We start from the raw sequence: 5,658 nt of genomic DNA on the forward strand, positions 1-5,658 counted from the left end.
CCATTCATCCATCCATTCCCCCACCCACCCACTCACAGGTCAACCATTCAACCAACACTTACTAAGCTTCTGCAGAGCCCTGCCTTTCTGTTCTGGGTCCTTTCTGTGCTGGATAAAAATGACAGCTGAGGACTTCCCTGGAGATCCAGTGGTTAAGAATCCACCTGCCAGTTCAGGGGACACAGGTTCGATCCCTGGTTCGGGAGGATTCCACATGTCTCGGGGCAACTAAGCCCCTGCGTCACAACTGCTGAGTCCGAAAGTTGCAGCTACTGAAGCCCACATGCTCTACTGTCGACACAGAGCAATGAAGACCCAGCACAGCCAAAAATAAATAAATGTTTTTTAAAAAAATGACAGCTGAGGCCCCTGCTCAATTAGGAGCTTAGTGTCTAGCTGCGAAGATAGATGTTAAACAAACAATTGAACCACTCCATCATGGAAATTTTGACAGTTCCTGGAGATACCCTCAGGATGGCATATAAGAGGTTGGGGCTGTGGAAGGGCTCCCAGGGCGAACAGTGTGACAGGCAGAGGGAACAGCATAAGCAAAGGAGAAGCCAGTGTCCAATGTCTTGATCAAGGGCAGGGCACGTGAAGTCGGCCTGGGACAGAAAGTAAGGACCATGGATGAGATGTGGGTTGGAAGGGAAGTTACTGGCCCCAGATTGAGTGCTGTTGGGCATGTCCTGGGTAGATGGACAGGAATCAAAAGCAGGGGACAGGAAGGCAGAGGAGATGAGCAAGTACAGCCAGAGAAGTGAGAGAGAAACCAGGGGTGGTGAGTGTCAAAGCCGCTTTGCCCAGATGGAGAACTTAAGGTCCAGGGATGGTGGGGCCCCGCCCCCAGTCCAGTCTCCACCAATGACCACTATGTCCCTTCTTCACGTGGGACAGTTGCAGAGGCTCTGAGGACCACTGACAGAGCACTTCAATAGCTGGTTTCTTATTTATTTGGCTGTGCCGGGTCTTGGTTACAGCACTCAGGACCTTTGACCTTCATTGCAGCATGTAAACACTTAGCTGCAGCACGTGGGATCTGGTTCCCTGATCAGGATCGAACCCAGGCCCCCTGCGTTGGTAGCATGGAGTCTTAGCCCTGGACCACCAGGGAATTCCTCAGTAGCTGGTTTCTGATCTCAGCCCTGCCAGCCCTCACTGGCTAAGCCACACACCTAATCTAGCAGCCTCCACATTCTCAGCTGTAAAATGGGAACCTTTCAACCATTCCATGAGGCCCTGGGAAAACACTGAGGCCAAGGTGACCACAGCAAGAAGCTACTGTGTCCTCTCCAGGGGTCCCCAACCTCCAGGACCTAATACCTGATATCTGAGGTGGAGCTGATGGAATAATAATAGAAATAAAGTGCACGATAAATGTAATGTGCATGTACACAGTGCATGTAATACACCTGAAACATCCAGAAACCATCCCCCCACCCCACTCCCTGGTCCATGGAAAAATTGTCTTCCACGAAACCGGTCCCTGGTGCCAAAAAAGTTGAGGACCACTACTCTCCACCATAACTAGCATGGCCTCTTGGCCCCTGCATCATTCATTCATTCATTCAACAAATGTTTATTGAGCACCCAGACACTGTTCTGGGTGCTGAGGATACAGCTGTGAGCATGACAGACTCAGTTCCTCTCTCCTCGAGGAGCTGACGTCAAAGTAGAGCAAGACTCAGACTTCCCTGGTGGGTTAGTGGTTAGGACTCTACTCTGTCCCTGCAGGGAGTGAGAATTCAATCCCTACTTGGGGGAACTAAGATCCCACATGCCATGAAGATTGGTTAAAAAAAAAAAAGAAAAGTCATGTAAGACAGAGAATGAGATATCAGTGCCAAATTCCAGGAGGCAGCGAGAATTCTAAAGCAGAGAAGGAATGGGACAGAAACGGTCAGGGGAAATGCCTTATGTCTGGAGTAGTCAAGGAAGGCTTCCCAGAGGAGGTGACATGTTAGTGGAGACTGTGGGAGGAAGTGTTGGTCTGGCCAAGAGTTATTTTTTTAACATGTATTTATTTATTTGGCTGTGCCGGGTCTTAGTTGCAGCATGCAGCATCTTCATTGTGGCAGCGGGATCTAGTGTCTTGACCAGGAATCGAACCCCAGACCCCTTGTATTGGAAGCTTGGAGTTTTAACCACTGGACCACCAGGGAAGTCCCTGGCCAAGGGGTTTTGGAAAAATGTTCCAGACAGCAGGAATAGCAAGTGCAAAGGCCCTGAGGCAGGACCAAGCATGGCATTTTAAAAATCAGCTCCATTTTGTGCCTCGAGTGGAGGGACAGAGAGAAAGGAGTCATGACCCCTGGCCATCCATCCCTGGCATGGCTTGTTTCTCCTCTGTTGCAATCCATACCATGTGCCTTGCTATACATTTTTTTTTAAAAAATCTTGCTTATTTTCTTTGTCTCCAATTGTCCCCTTTATAAGGATGGGGACTTCTTTCCTCTGGGCTTCCTATTTCCTGCTCTGCTTCCAGAGGCTAAAATAGTGCCAGACACACAGCAGTCAATGTGAGATGTTGAATGGATGAGTGAATGAATGAACAGGCATCATTCCCATCGGAAGGGCCAGATGGGAAGACAATCAGAGCCTCCGTCCACTTCAAGAGGCCCTGTTAGGAGGTCGGAGCTGAGAGATGTGGGGTCAGGGCTTCCCTTGATTACTGAGATTCTAATTAACTCCAGGGCCGAGAGGGCTGCCCTGCTTAGAGGAATTAGAGATAAGTTAGCATCCAAGTGTTTGAGCAGTGGCTCTAACGGGGGTGGACAGGCAGCTCCTCCTCTCCCCCCACCAGCCAGCTGGCCAGGGAGGCGGGTGCTGAAAGAGGTCATTTGCATAGGCAGGTAATTGGTTTTGCAAATAAATCTGGTTCTTGAAATTTGTAGATTAGCAATAATACGTCTCCAGATGAGAGAGAAAGGTCACGGATGAATAAAACAACAATTAAACTTTCGGGAGATTATTAAACTAAACAGAAGCCTGGCACGGGGCAGCCGAGGGAATAGAGAGCAAGGCTGGGAAGGTGGAAAGGGTCTGGAGTTGTAGGTCGGGTGGGGTGGGGGCATCTGCAGCCCCCAGGCAGCTAACGGATGCTCTTGACTTCCTGCCTCCTGGGAGCACATTCTGTATGACCAGTTCTGGGCACAGTGGAATATACCCAGGACAGTTATTAGGATCCCATTTCTCAGTAGAGAAAACTGAGGTCTGTGGAGGGAGAGGAGATGCCAAGGCTGCACAAGGCAGGATTCAAACCCAAGACTAGCTTTGTAATGTCATAGGTGACAGTGAGCCTCATCTCACAGGGGACAGGAAGAGAGAGTGTGGACCGCCTCTCTCTGCTGCCTTTTGGCTGTAACCAGTATCAGCCCTTCCCCCTATTGGGGCCTCAGTCTTTCCACTCCTCTAAAATTGGGACTGAGAGCATTTTACATGATTTTAAATTTGCAAATGCTTTTGTACTTGCGTGGCAATTAAATGTGGCACGGCAGCTAATGGACTGGGCACTGTGCCCAGTGTGATGGGGGTGTCCCTCTGGTCATCCTGGGTTCCTGGCTGCAAGCAACAGAAATGTGTTCCAGGAAACAGAAGCAGAACCAAAATTTACAGATAACCCTCAGTGTGGAGGGGAAAGCTGGAGAAAGAGGCCCAGCCAGAGAGAGAAGAAATGGGAGCTCAGCAGGTAATGCTACCGTATTTGGCCACCCACTAGTTTGTGACCTTGGGGGAATCACCTTTCCTCCTCGAGACCTCAGTTTCCATAGCTTTAAAAGAGGGAATCGTTGTACCTGCTTTAGTCATGCAATGCAGTCATTCAAAATGTTTCCTGAGCCCTGACTGAGCACCAGGCTCTGTCCTGGGCATCAGGAATGCAGCTGTGAGAACAAGAGGCAGAGATCTCTGCTCTTAGAGTTCAAAGCCTAATGAAGGAGACAGACAATGAGCAAAGAAATGTGGAAAGTCTCTATTTGGCTTCACAGAGTGCTAAGTGTTAGAAAAGAAACTAGGGCAGGAAAGGCATCCAGAAGGAACGAGAATTGGGGAGGGACGGCGGGGTGCAATTTGGAACAGGATGTGCAAGGAAAGCCTCTGAGAAGGTGAGACTTGAGCAGAGAGCTGAATAGGGGAGAGGACTTCCAAGCAGGGTTGGCGGGGGAACAGCACGTGCAAAGGCCCTGGGGCAGGACTGTGCGTGGTGTGTTGGAGGAACAGCGAGAGACCTGTGTCTGGAGCAGAATGAGCCAGGGGGACAGAGGCAGGAGGTGAAGCAGAGAAGGCATGGGGCAAGTCCCGACAGTTAAGGGCACCTCCCTGCTAGGGTTGCCGCAACAGTAACAAATGTTCACTCCTCCTTCCCAAACCATTTGGTTATGGGCTGGTCCCCACATTTCATGCTCTACTTTCTCCTTTAGAAATAGAACCCACCCAGGTTAAAAACTACATTTCCCAGCTGCCCTTGATACTCAAAGGGACCCTTTGACTATGTGGTGGACAGTACGGTGTAAGCATAAACAATGTGCGTAACTTGCAGATTGTAACTTCAAAAGACAGGGACAGCCCTTCCTTTAGCCCTATCCTCTTGTCTGCCCTCATCTGGAAGGGGGCTGTGATGGCAGGGGCTAGAGCAGCCACTGTGGTTCACAAGACGGAAGCTTGGCTGAGGAGGTAGAACATGGGTAGGAGCCTGGACTCCCGGTGATTGCAGAGCCAGCACCATGACCTAGGCTGATTCGGACTAGGTGAGGACAGCCTGTGAGGACAGGCTGCATTTAAACCATGGCTTCCTCTTTGAAGTCATGGTCATGGTTCCATAGATCCCAAATAATCAAGAGTTTTGAGCACTGTCACTACCCACATTGCATTCCCCAGACTTCCTCTCTTCTTGCTGACACTTGTTGTTGTCTTGCTCAGTCATGATCAAGTGTTTGCAACCCCATAGACTGTAGCCCTAGGCTCCTCTATCCATGGGATTTTGCAAACAAGAATACTGGAGTGGATTGCCATTTTCTTCTTCAGGGAACCTTCCTGACCCAAGGATCAACCCACGTCTTCTGTGTTGGCAGATTCTTTACTGCTGAGGCACCAGGGAAGACTTAAATTATATATGCCAGGCACTGTGCTTAGAGATTTACAGATATTGTTTCCAAACTTAACGTGTGCTCAGTCATGTCCAACTCTTTGTGGCCCCATGAACTGTAGCCCACCAGGCTCCTCTGTCCATGGGATTCTACACGGCAAGAATACTAAAGCCGGTAGCCGTGCCCTCCTCCACGGGATCTTCCAGACCCAGGGATCAAACCCACTTCTCTTATGTCTCCTGCATCGGCAGCCGGGTTCTTTACCACTAGCACCACCTGGGAAGCCAAAAGCTGACACTGCTCTGGTGCAAATCACCCTTTACTCACCCTCCTCCTCCCAGCTTCCCTCTGACTCTGCTCTTCAGTTCAGTTCAGTCGCTCAGTCATGTCCAACTCTTTGCGACCCCACGAATCGCAGCACGCCAGGCCTCCCTGTCCATCACCAACTCCCGGAGTTCACTCAAACCCATGTCCATCGGATCGGTGATGCCATCCAGCCATCTCATCCTCTGTCATCCCCTTCTCCTCCTGCCCCCAATCCCTCCCAGCATCAGAGTCTTTTCCAATGAGTCAA

The sequence above is a fragment of the Bison bison genome, unplaced genomic scaffold, assembly GCF_000754665.1.
Source record: "Bison bison bison isolate TAMUID 2011002044 unplaced genomic scaffold, Bison_UMD1.0 scf7180017864492, whole genome shotgun sequence".
NCBI lineage: Eukaryota > Metazoa > Chordata > Mammalia > Artiodactyla > Bovidae > Bison > Bison bison.